This window comes from Antechinus flavipes, chromosome 3 (assembly GCF_016432865.1).
Source record: "Antechinus flavipes isolate AdamAnt ecotype Samford, QLD, Australia chromosome 3, AdamAnt_v2, whole genome shotgun sequence".
NCBI lineage: Eukaryota > Metazoa > Chordata > Mammalia > Dasyuromorphia > Dasyuridae > Antechinus > Antechinus flavipes.
The window spans coordinates 254681055-254695364 of record NC_067400.1 but is presented as its reverse complement, the minus strand read 5'-3'; positions in this window follow the sequence as shown (position 1 = coordinate 254695364).

Below are 14310 nucleotides of genomic sequence, written 5' to 3'. Positions count from 1 at the left end.
TAAAACTTTATCTCTTCTTAATTCTTTTGGGACACCCATGACATTGATCCAGAGCCTCAATATATATTGGGGATCCCTGAATCCCAGCATTTGATTTTCTCTCTTTTAGGATAGGATTAATAGTGAGAAAAGTCTTAGGTAAGGGACTTGACCATGAATGTAGGGTTTTACCTAGCTTTAAGAGTAAGGATTAGAGACAGCTAGGTGGCACAGTGGATAGAGCACCAGGCCTGAAGTCAGGAGGACCTGAGTTCAAATCTAATCTCTTACTTTACACGTCCTAGCTGTGTGACCCTGGGCAAGTCACTTAACTCCAATAGCCTTCCCCCCCCTCCAAAAAAAAAGTGACAATTGAAGGAATCCAGGGCCAACTTAAGCCATGTTTTCTTATTCCCTTCTATCAAACCCTAGCTTTTAGTGGTGTGTCTAGATAGAAATTAAAGTGTCTATTTTCACATGGCTGTGTTTTCATTGTTGAGAAGAGTCAATAGCTCAGCCCCCATGCAAAGTGTCTGAGTCAACATCACTGTTAATAAATGTCCTATTCTCTGAGGACAAATAATTATTTCTCCTGTGGATACTTGATTCATTCTGTCCTAAGCATCTCTTTTCTGCAGTGTGCACATGACTCAGAGTAAGTATCAGAATAAAGAATGACATCTGAAATAACCACTGAGAGAACACATCTTTTAATTTCTTTCTCTGTCTCTCTCTCTGTGTTTCTGTCTCTCTCCTTCTCTCTCCTTTGCTCTCTCTCTCTCTCTGTCTTTGTCTGTCTCTCTATTTCTCTGTCTCTCTCCTCTCTGTCTTTGTCTCTCTCTCTCTGTCTCTGTCTCTTTATGTCTCTTTCTCTTTCTGTTTCTGTCTCTCTCTGTCTGTGTGTGTTTTTCTCTATTTTTCTGAGATGAGGTGCTTGAAAAAAGGTGCCTAGCTAAGTGTTTACAAGCTGATACTCTTCTCAGTTCCATCTCACACCAAAAACAGCAAACTTCTACTTAAAAGGCAGGCATGTTGGCAGCTTGCTGGGAATGATGCACGAGTGGGATCAGCAGTAAACATTTTGATTTGAGATTTCTAGATGACGACAGCAAAAAGAAAAAAACCACAACTAACCCACCCACCCCCCAAAAAACTGAGAAGTCAGTGTTAAGAAACATTAGTGAAACTACAGGTCTGTTTTACCCCAGTTTTTCTTTTTGTCATTTAACTAGATAGTGATTATTATCTGGTTTTATATTACCTGATGTTCAGAAGGAAAGAAAAGTCCATCATCCAGCCTTTTATTCAGCTTTGTTTCATTATGTAAAATTTTGAAAAGACATAACACCCCTTCTGGCCATTTTATTGGGGGGGAGAAAAAGAAAAGAAAAGGAAAAAAGAAAGAAAGAGAAGAAAAAAAAGACTATATTGAAAGGCAGGCCTGGGCCTAAGAAGACAGATGAAGTACAGTGATGAAGTATTAGGCTCTGGCTTGCTGCAGCCTGGCCAGAAGGTTGTGAGGAGTCTAGCATAAACAGAGGCATCTGGCTGCACAGCATGGAGTAGCAGGCCCATGAACTGCAGCAGATGCAGCTTCAGCTGTGATTGGGTACAGAGCGTCAGCATCCAGGCCTGGGTCACACGGAGGAGCCGTCTTAATTGTGACAGTAGAGTGTCAAACTGCCATCCTTCCTCTCTCTGTCTCTGTCTCTCAGTGTCTCTCTGTCTCTCTCTCTGACTCTGCCTGTCTGTCTGTCTCTCTCTCTCACACACACACACATACACACACACATCCCACTTTTCTATTTCTGTATATCTTTCTTCATCTTTCCATTTCTTTGTCTCTTCTTTTGTTTCTCTGTCTCTCTTTTTCTATCTCTCTCTTCTCACCTCTCTTTCTCCCTCTGCCTGTCTTTCTTTGTGTATCTGTCTCTATCTCTCTGTCTCTATCTGCACATCTTTTTTGTGTTTGTTTGTTTGGTTGGTTTTTTGCAAGGCAATCTGGGTAAGTGACTTGCCCAGAATCACACAGTTAGGAAGTGTTTAGTATCTGAAGTTAGATTTGAACTCAGGACCTCCTGACTCTGACTGGTACCCTATCCACTGTGCCATCTAGCTGCCCCTCTGTGCCTTTCTATGTGTCTCTGTCTGTCTGTCTGTCTCTCTCTCTCTGTTTTTGTCTGTGTCTCTGTCTCTCTGTGTCTTTCTATGTCTCTGTCTCTTCCTGTCTTTCTCTTCATCTCTGCCTCTCTGCATCTCTGTGTCTCTGTCTCTGTCTCTTTGTTTTTGTCTCTCTGTGTCTTTCTGTGTGTCTCTCTGTTTCTGTCTCTTTCCATGTACCTCTCTGTGTCTCTCTTTGTCTCTCTGTCTTTCTCTTGTCTGTCTATATCTCTGTGTCTATCTCTTGTCTGTCTCTGTCTCTCTCACTGTTTCTGTCTCTCTCTCCCTCTCTGTCTCTCTGTTTATCTTTCTATGTATCTCTCTTTGTCTCTCTCTCTCTCTTTGTCTCTGTCTTTGTCTTAATATGTCTCTTTCTCTCTGTCTATATTTCTCTCTGTGTGTCTCTATATATCTTAATATGTGTCTCTTTGTCTCTGTGTCTTTCTGTGTCTCTATCTCTTCTGTCTTTCTGTGTTTCTGTCCCCGTCTCTTTCTGTCGCTCTCTGTCTCTGTTTGTCTCTCTGTATCTCTCTATCTCTCTGTCTCTCTTTCTCTTTTTATATGTATGTTTCTTTCTCTCTTTCTATATCTCTTTCATTGATATCTTTCCTCTAGATTTTGCCCTGAAGCATAAATTATTTAAAGGAAATGATTTTTAGTTGGTTCAAGCTGATTGCTTTCTCAGGAAAGATTCCAAGTAATTAAGTATTTACTATATCCACTTCTCAAAGCTTCAAAATTGCTAGTAGCAAACTATCAAGGGTACATGGAGTCAAGGTCTGGAAGAAATTAATCTGGTTCTAATTGAAAATGGGCTGTGGGGAATTAAGACTTTTATTTAAAAAAAAAGACTAAAACACAACATTACACTGGAACTAAAAGATTTCCTCAAGCTACTGAACCTTATACCCACTGGGATGCTACTGAGATAGTGGTAACATGTTTCAACTCTGGGTCAGGGGGCACTGTTTTTTTTCTGGAGATTTATGTGTTTACATATTTTTCAGGATGAGATTTGGTGATAAGAATGAGCAAACACCATATGCCCACATAATGTTTGCCCCTCAGTATGTAGAGACTTGAAAGGCAAAATCTCCAGGCATAGCATTGCCAAGTTGAGTGTGTCCAGAGGTAGGAACTGATATGGAAAGATCTTAAACCCTTCTCACCCACCTGTGGTGAGGAAAATGACAGGGCAAATACCTTGGAAGAGCTCTGGAAGAGTTTATCCAATGAAAAGAGTTCTGGATCCTTAAATATGATTTTCAAAATAAATAAAATTGGGGTTTTTTTAGACTGCTGCTACAGAAACTGACTGATGAAAATGAAAACTAACAAGAGGATTTGCTTTCTCAAACTCCTACATCAAGTCCTTTAAAGAATATAACCAACCAATAAAGAAATAACCTAAGAGTATCTGGTTAAAATTTAATTTTAAGAAATAACTCTTCCCTCCATTCTTGCTATAGATATTTCATTTTACATGTATATTTGACTTTGTCTCTTTTTTATATGTAAGATGCTTATGTTGCTTAAAAACACACATATATACATATGTATAATATGTAGATATATATGTCCATCATTTGCTTTCCTATTAGCTAATTTCCAGATTTAAGAACTGTGATATATTTTCATTGTCTTTTTTATCTATATATTGAATATTCTTATATTATTAATCATCATCTATCTCTAATCCATGAGAAACTGTCTCTATATGCCAATAAATAAGTTACTTAACCTCTGAAAGCACTAAGCAACTCTCTAAGATAATAAATTGCTATACAGAATTTCCTGCACCCAGAAAATCTGTCTAATTCATGTGGGGGTGAAGGGGGGGAATGTGTGTGTGTGTTATAGCAGGAGCCTATCTGTAGCTATATCACCTATTCATCTATATCACCTCTCTCCCTTTCTTCTTTTCTTTACTCATTTTTTCTTTGTATATTTATATTCATCTTTCTGCTTCCTTTTCTCTTTCCCTATCTCCTCCTGCTCCCCCTTTCTTATTATACTCTTTATAAACTTTTCTTTATATATATTTGTATCCTTATGAATATTTCTCTCCCCCCTCAAGATCAAATTTTGAGGACTTGATCAATCAGTCCATTGTTGTGAGCTCAAATATACCTCTTTGTGTAAAGTTTCTTTAGAAACAGAAAATATAACTATTAAAATAATTTGCCTCAACACTTGTAACATATGATTAGCAAAATACACTGATTAGAATTACATATGTATATGCAACTATGTTATTATATATGATTAATATATATTATTACATGAACTATATTATTACTAATATGTGGACTTAGATATAGGCTGCATATTACTAGCTAACATAGTCTGAACATTTGGACCATCAAGTTTGTCAGTGGTTACACAAGAAGTTGCTATTCATTCTAAGCTTCCCCTTTAAAGCCAGATCTGATCGAGAAAGATATTAGTGGGTTTATAAAGTAGTATCTGACACATTAATAAACATCAAAGCTCTAAACCGGATGTTCACACAAGGTGCCTTTTCTCTCCAAACATCTGGTCCCTTGATAAATTGTTACAGTTACCAGTCCCCACCACCCATCACTCCCTCTGCTATTACTCAGCAGCACACACCGCTCTAGATCTGTTCTCAAGTTGTTGCCCTGAGTCTGCCGTATGATGACAATTAGGAGCAGTTAGTGTGCAGATGAGGCTCAGGAGTGGCAGGTGGTGAGAATGGGACTCAATTAAGTAACATGCACCAAATCCTTTCCTAATGAGGCTGGGCCACCCCAGATGAGCAAGGAAGCATGTGTCGCTGATAGCAACAGAGGATTTGAAATGAAGAAGGAGAGAAAACTGGTCAACAGGTATCACTAGAGACAAAAAAAAAAAAATCATCCTTTCTTGCTTTGAAGGTTTGGAAACATCTACCTTCAATTCAATTAATTGTGAGAAGAAATTAGACCTTTTGGTGTTTGGATTGTGTCTGGGTCTTTCCTCAATTACATTCCTCTTAATTCTATGGGTATGTAAGATGTAACATGTAAAATATCTACTTACTCATCTGCCCACTGGAGCCATTATCCAAGTGTTTACTTTTTAAATATGCATGTGTCCCTGAAAGTTACAACTACTAAATGAGATATTGAAATATATGTTTCCAGCAGATAGAAAATAGGTTAGAAAAGCAATGAATATCAGAAATTTAATAAAAGGTTCTCATTTGAATTCCAAATTAGGCACTTTAATAATCCTGCAAGTGTCACAATTGGGCTATGAAGTTAAGGGTCTCCTACCATTTCCATTGCTAATCTTCTTTAGGGGAGCACTGTGTGAATTCATCACCCGAATGCATATGGCATTGAAACATATACATATCATAAGCCTATGAGATCAAATAAATAAATAAGTCCTTCAAAACCTGTTAGGATAATAGATTTAGAGCTGGAAGGAACCTTAGAGGTCTATCTTGTCCAACCCCCTCATTTCACAGATAAGGAAACCAAAGCTCCAAGATGAAGTGACTAATCTAAGGTCTCACAGGTTGTACAAGTGGCAGAGCTAAGGTTTTAGAAGTCCAATTCAAACTTTCATTTCACTATACCACATTAACTTGAAAGGAATGGCAATTGAATTTTTTTAATATACTTTCATCTACATTTTAAAACATTTTTTCTAAAAAGATTCCCACAGCTACAGAATCATCATTGAAAGCATAGAAAGCTTTTAGAAAGGGATAGAAAGGGAGTTAAAAATTTTTTATATCAACTCAGAGGGAAGAATTTGAAACAATATGTAGGTAGCATAGGAACACAGATTTCAATTCAGTACAATCCAATTTACTAGATTTTTTAAAATACCTATTCTATTCAAGTCACTATGCTAGGGAATTTGTTCAATGACTTCAGTCAAATCTGATTTTTTTCTTGTGACATTTTCTTGGGAAAGATACTAGAGTGGTTTGCCATTTCCTTTTCCAGCTCATTTTACTGATGAGGAGGCAAATAGGGTGAAGTGACTTGGTCAGGAGCACACAGCTAGTAAATATCTGAAACTAGATTTGAAGTCAGGTCTTCCTTACTCCAGACCAGGTATTCTACTCACTTCAGCATCTAGCTGCCTTTGCCCAGAGAATTCAAAAACAAAAACAAAAAGATCCTTCCCTCAAGGAGTATCCATTCTACTTGAGATTTAATTCAGAATAAGGACAAATTCCAGAACAGTAGAAGCAAACAAAAAATGGATTGTTTTAGGAAATAGCTTGCTGTCATTAGAAATGACAGGCTGGATGACCATGGATCAGACATGATGCAGAGGGGATTTCTGCATTGGATAGGAAGATTGAACTAGGCAACCTCTAAGATCCCTTCCAACTCTGAGATGCTATGATTTAATGAATCTTTACACACAATAAATGTTTCCATGTTCATTCATTGCTAATTTATTGTTTTGGCCACAACATTAATTATACACAAAAAATAAAATTAGGTTTATCATTTTCATGATGCTTTATGATACCTCTCCTTACATACAAGTATCCAATTACAAAACCACATTTGAGTGTCAGTGTCAGCAGCTTAGTTTTATGATGCTGCTTTAAATCAGTTATTTCAGATAGCATGTTCTTCAATGGCTTTGCAAACAAAAAGAAATTGGTGTTGAAAAGAATAATCATTTTCCAAAAGAATATCAGAACCAAAACTAAGGCAAAGAACAAGCTGATTCATAAATACACCTGCCTCACTATCCATGTTTGGTTGTATGGATAATATTATATATCATGTATATTCACTAAACCAATATGTCTAGAAACAATAAGGCAAGACAAAAATCCAATAGGGGTACTTAACATCACATTTCTTACCTATTGTTATTTTTAAATCCTGAATGATATTTTGATAAACAACTTTTGGTCTTTCCTTAATTATATTACATAAGCAAATTAAAAAAAAAAACTTTAGGCTGAATGATCTAGAAGGAACCTATCAAGTGTTTTAAAGGGAGATTTTTATTCTTCTGTGAATATTGGCCAATTTTTTCTTTTGATCCTTGATCCTAGTCTATAATTCTGTAATTTAGAGAACTATAAATCTTATATATTCTGAAACCAGTTCTCTAGTATTTTTCCCCTTTATTAAATCATATTATTACTTCTCAGGTATGTAGTGTCTTCAGAAACTGTTGAAATACTATCATGAACAAGCCAATAAATATCAGTCTTATTTTGCATAAGATTCATGGAAAGTAACATGATTCTCTTAAATCATGAGGTTCAAAGGGAATATACATTTCTTTCATTAGATAAAACAGCATCTCCAGACACCCCCATTTCCTATGCTTAAAACTAGGCAGGAATTAGAATTTCATCATTTCCATCAGAATCTTGTTCCATTATTTTATGACTATCACAGAAAAACAGAGAAAATTTTTTTACAAACAGAAATTTCATTCATCCTCTTAGAGCATATAAATTGAACAAAATTAGCTTAACAGAATGATAATTTTATACATCCCCTAAAGAAAAAAATCTAGTTAAACCAACTCTGTAGATAAACTGTCTGGTTACAGATTAAACTGCATTAAAGGATTCACAATAGGCTGACTGAGATGAACAGATTTACATATCACAAACATAAGAAAGATATTACAAAGTCTCTAAATCAGAAGACTCCTTCCACACATAGTTAAATCACTTTGGAAAATTCAAACTATAGGTTGGTTTCTTATCTGAGGAATGTCAAAAAGTCTTCCTTTAATACTATCATTTCTTGAGTCAGGTTATAGTCAGATGAAGTTAATATTAATAGAAAACAGGCTTCAGTTAACCAAATGTTCTAAGAGGCATGGCATATGAAAATTGAGTAAAAGGAATTTTTAAATTCCCTATCACATTCTAAAATGGTTTAATAATGCTCTTTTCTTCCTTTAAAAAACCTATCAGTGCCTACTAATTCACCACTCCCCCTCCCAAATCAAAACCCTCCTTCGTAAGATTAAAAACAGTATATCAAAACAAATCAATATAATAATATATTCTCATTCTATATATCTCACCCATAGTAAAACTGGAAAATACACTTAATCATTAGTTTTCTGAAGTCAAAATTGAGTATCACATTGATCAGAATTCTGAAGTCTTAGAAGTTATTTTCCTTTACATTATAGTTGTCATCATATAAATTGTTCTCCTGGTTCTGGTCATTTCACTCTGCATCATAATGTTTGTAGAAATCTCCTGAAGTTTCTCTAAATTCTTCATATTTATCATTTATATCAGTATGATAGTATCCCATTATATTCAGATGCTACAGTTTGTTTACCTATTTCTCAGTTGATGAACAGCATGCTACAATTCCCCACAGTTGTTAACTCATTCATATTCTCCATTCTATTCTCTACTGCCATTTGGATGACCCACAACTTTAATTTTTTAGTGACTGTGACTATGTCATGAATTGCATCCATAAAAAAATGAACTAAGAGAATATTGATATTAAAAACAAAAGAAGAGCTTTGGTTACAAAACTTCCCCAAAGGCCAACTACTCCAACATAATTATATTGATATATTACTTTTGTCAGATATCCATTCAATTTTATATCACATTCTTCAGAGTAGGCATTCTTTATCCATTTGGTTTTTCCTTTGTAAATAGTTATGTCTAACTATTAAGCAGGTGGGCATTTTATTTAAGAGGCCCTTCAGTATTCCAAGATTTGCTGTTTTCAGTACAAAATCTGAAGGATCTAACCATCTATAGAGAATCACATTTTTGTTTGAATACTACACAGGAATTCTCTATGGGAATGGCAAATAGCTTTGGTGAATATATAACTGCTGATCTTAGACCTTGCTTGATAATAATCATTCATTGGCAAACATTTTTTACCAGGTGTTGTGCTAGATGCTGGAGACATAGAGATTAAAAATAAAATAGTTCCTTCCCTCAAGGAGGAAATAACATGTACATAGAAATTGCATGGTGAAAACAATATATACATAGAAAAACCATATACAAAATAATTTCTAGAAGTGTGGCAATGGGAGAGAGACACATTTGAAAGTCACATTTGAACTGAGCTAAAGGAAGAAGTACATTCTAGAAATAGTGGCCAGTCTTTATAAAACCATAGAGGAGGAAACTGGAATGTCATATACAGGAAACAGCTAACAATCCAGTCTGGTTAGAACTTATTATTTTTGAAGCAAAGTAATGTGTGATAAGCCACAAAAGCAAACTGAAAACAAATTGCGAAAGATTTTAAAACTCAAACATAAAAATTTGTAGTTATCCTACAGGCAAGAATAAAACATTGGAGCTTGAAGTCAAATTTGAACTTTGGGCATGTTATTGGAAGTCATTTGGAAGAGAGTTTGGAGTGGAGAAGCTATTCTGAGACTACAGAAAGACTACAGTTCAAGTGAGAAGTATCTGAATTATGAGTGAAAAGAATGAATAAGATGGGGGGAAGAAGGAAGAAGAGTCATGAAAGATTTTTAAGTTGTGAACCAGGTTTCCAGAAAATAGATACAAGATTTATTCCTGAAAGTAAATGAGAAATTTTGGAAGGTAAAAGATAATGAGTTTTGGACATACTGAGCTTAAGATGCTGGTGGGATTTCACGTTGGTGAAGTCAACAGATAATTGGTGATAAGCGATCTAGTTCAGGAAATTTTGAAATAGAAAAGATAGATCTGCAAGTTATCTGCATAAATATAATAACAGAACCCACAGAATCTCTGATAAGATCACCTAGAGAAAGAAAAATTCAACACACAGCTCTGGGATATAATCACACACAATCAGAGTTGTTAAATGAACTTCTCTCTCTTATCTTTCCAAGAATTATGTACAATTTTTGATGTATGCATGAGAGATCTTCTGGGAAAATAGCCTTTAAAGCAGTATTTTGTACTACCAAAATCAAAAGCTTGTTTTAATAATAAACATATCAGGGTTGTGTTGGAGCCAGCTCAAACCACTGTTGAATTTTCAATGTGAACATTTACACTTCAGAAAGTTAGCAAAACTATAAGTCAGGGCTTGAATTATTGTTTTGTTGATTGTCTAAACTGAGGAAAGTAAGAGAGAAAATGTCAATAATGCAAATTAAGCTTAAAAGTGTACAGGGTACCTCTAGAGAGACAATTGTTAAATATGTATCAGCATATTACTGCATAATTGCTTTGGGCTATAAAGATAAGTTACAGTACTTGCCTGTCTAATCCACAATAGGAGTGATCTACTGGTTGTTAGTTAACTTTTCATGTGTGTATGATGATGAAATCATCTAAAGTATGATGAAAAACTACTTAGTCTGGCTGACCAGCTCCCAAGTAAGATAATTAGCCCACATTTTATAGATGAGGTATTTTAGATCAAAATTTCAATTAGATTAAGTAATTTTCTTAAACTCACATAAGTAATGAGTGATATGATAGATAGATTTTGCTAAATAGATTCCAAACTCCCAAAGAGCAGGTATTGTGTTCTAAACTTTGTTTGATACCTATATTGTACCTTTTGCTAGACTTCTGAAACTGTCCAATCCTATTCATGCTTGCTGCTAGATGAAGATCTCAAATATAGCATGATTTGTCCAGGACACAACACTTCCAGTCCCTACTCCTGCTTCCAAAGAGACTGGACTTCCAGTCACCCTGGGACATAAGCTTCTAGGACACAAAATTTCCTTTCAGGAGTATGGGTAGTTAAGGGCTATGTAGAGACAGACCCTCTTCTTAAAGACTGGACTCAGTGACGCTTTCAACTTTGTAATCATTTGCTGTCATTTGAAGAACTCCTCTCCTTGATTAATTCTCTAAATTCAATCATTTTAGAAATGATGGACTTATTTCCCAACCATCTTATTCTCCCTATCCCAGTGATACTGAACCCCACTTCAGTATTGAAGAAAGGCGTCACAATATCAGCTATCTACTCCTTTATGTACCTCCATCTCAACTTTATCCTACATGATGATCCACTCTGGATTTGTCCACACTTTTCATGTGCCCTCTATAACTCTTACTCTAAAAATGATCAAATTTCTTTTTTTTAACCTTTTTTAAACCTCTTCCTCTCTTGCTCCTAATATCTTCTGAGATCACTAAGATCTCAGCTCCCTCTTGATGTCATTGTATCTATGGTCGCCTTATCTAATACTCTTTGTACCATCTCTCACATGCTATAATACACTGATCCTGAGGAGAGTGGGATAGGAGGCAGAGTCAAATTCCTTATTTCCCATTGCTACTTCTATCCTTTACTTCCATTACAAAGCAACCTTTCCCTTTTTGAGTTTCATTTAATCCAAATTTATCATTCAATACAACTTTTGGTAGTGATTATACCACATGACATTCTCCTTCATTTCTCAGTGCTTAACTCACAGGCTCTCTCCATATACAATGTTTTCATACTAGTGTGCCTTCACATGTTTTGGTTCCCTCAATAACTTTCAAGTTTCTCAGTCTGCTCAACTCCCACATTCTACTCTTCCACTTTTCCATGTTCAAGAATTCTGCAATGCCTTTATCTAATTTTTAAAAATATATTTCTATCTCTTTTTACTCCCAAGTCTATTCTTTGTTCTCACCATAACCACAATCCTTCAGTGCTCTCCAAGGCTAACATTCTTATTATGGTAACACTTTCCTCCTTTCCCTTTCTTAATGAACTAGTTCAACTTTACTTTAGACTCTTCTCTTAAATCCTTTGCCAATTATGCTTTGCCAAACCTAACTGTGGATGATTCCTGCCATCTGCTTCTCTTGAAACAATTCATGTTGCTGGAGTTAGAAATCATGTTGATTTCTAACTCTACACATTTATCTAATCTCTTCTAGATCCTCATAGTAGTAAAGTGATCTTTCTATCTATCTACCGATATATGTGTGTGTATATATATAAATTCTCTATTTTACCATCTTATTGAAATGGCTGTTCTAAACTTTCTTATCTCCTATGGAATTTCCCATAGCAACTTCTTTTGCCATCACTTCTTAACCTTTGTTTAAAAAAACTCTTTCTTCCTTCACCTTATCTTATATCTTCCTGATATCATTTCCCATTATGTTTTCCCTCTCTCTGGTCTCTGATTTTTAAAAAAAAAGTGGTCCTTTCCTTTTCTAAGACTAACCTCTCTATCTACACTTTCAATCTTCTCTTTTCTTCAGCAGATTAATCAGTATCTGTGAGTATGTGTGCATCTCTCTGTATCTTTCTGTTATCTCTTTCTGTCTCTGTCTCTGTGTTTCTTTCTTTGTCCCTGTTTCACTGTCTCTCTCCTTTAATCTCTTCTTATCCATTAGTTCACAAATTCTCCAAATCCTCAAAAAAAAAAAAAAAGCACAATCTTATTTCTGCAAGGTATCATCCTCTCTCTCTCTCTTCCAATTTTCAGCTAAACTCCTTGAAAAGTTCACCAGCACTTCCTGTCCTCTCAACCATCTCCTCAACTTTATGCAATCACTTAAATTTCATCCCTTAATTGAAACTTCTCTCTCCAAAGTTACCAATGAGTTCATTTTTGACAAAACTAATGACTTAATCCTCATCCTTCTTGACTTTTTTGCAGCATTTGACTCTATTAATCATTTCCTTTTTCTTGATATTCTGTATTTTTGTGATACTTCTCTCTTGATTTTCCTCCTAGCTATCTGACCACTCTTAAACTTTTTCCTGGATTTTTATACATATCATGCCTACTCACATTGAATATTCACCCAAGATTCTGTCCTGAGATCTTTTCTCTTTTTTTCTCAATATTTTCGTTTGTTTGTTTGTTTGTTTTGTTTTTGCTGAGGCAATTGGGGTTAAGTGACTTGCCCAGGGTCACACAGCTAGGAAGTCTTAAGTGTCTGAGGTCAGATTCGAACTCAGGTCCTCCTGAATTCAGGGCTGGTCCTCTATCCACTGCGCCACCTAGCGGCCCCAATATTTTCTCACTTAGTGATTCCAAGAGCTCCCATGGGTTCAATAGTATCTCTTTGAGATGTTATGGGACAGAATTCTGAACTTGAAACAAGGTACTAAGGTACTTACAAGGTACTTACTTACAAGGACTTGTACTTACAAGGTATTAAGTTAGTGGAATTGATAGAGATAATAGTTATCTAATTTAGCATGGTTCAGTATGATTGATTTAATCCTACAACAAATAATGGTTTCCTAGTGATATAATGATTGGTTTGTACTCAGTGTGGAAGATATAATCTAGAAACCTCAGCCAGGGAAATTCAGAGACATTTGGAGAAAAGGCAAAGGACTGGCAGCAGGAGCTTAAGCTCTCAGAACCAAGGGTAGAAATTCAAATCAATCTTCGATCTTCCTAGTGGCTGGCCTGGACTCCTACATTTCCCCCACCAAGATCAAGGCCAGACTGAAAGGCTCTCCAGAAAGCTGTCCAGCCCCAGAAAGGAGATTAAAAAAAAAAAGTTAACTGGGCCCCAGGAAAGGAAAACAAGACTTTGAAAGAGACAATAAGGATTTGGACTTTAACACCTGGCTGCATTTGTGGTGAATACTGAATTGAAACGAAGGCTGCCTCCAGAGACCCCAAGAAAACCTCAACAGAGAACATTACATTTTAGAGAGAACATTACGATGAGATAATGCTCAGAATTATAGTCAGCCCAAGTTTTTCTCCTGACATATAGCTCTATATCACCAACTGCCTTTTGGACATTTCAAACTGCATGTCTTAAACTTAAAATGTCCCAAACAGTACTCATTATCTTTTGCTCTGCTCCCCATAACTTGTCTTCTCTTCTCAACTTTCCTATTTTTTTCAGTCACCCAGAATCACAGCCTAAGCATTATCTATCACTCATCCACAATAGCCAAATCTAATCAGTTGTCAAATCTTTTTTCTCTTGTCATGTTTTTCTTATATACCTCCTCTCTGCTCAAATAGTTTACAGTTTAGTTCAAACTCTCATCACTTCAATCCTGTCCCATTGCAGTAGGCTTCTAATTAGTCTTTCTTCCTTAAGTTTTTCTTCTACTCCAAGTCAGCCTTCACACAAAGACCAATGATTTTCAGACAGAGTAGGACTGACCATGTCAGCTCCTAAATCACTTCACTAATTTTAGTCATTCAGTCATATCCAACTTATTTGTGACCCCATTTGGTATTTTTCTAGCAAACATACTGGAGAGTTTGTTATTTCCTTCTCCAACCCAT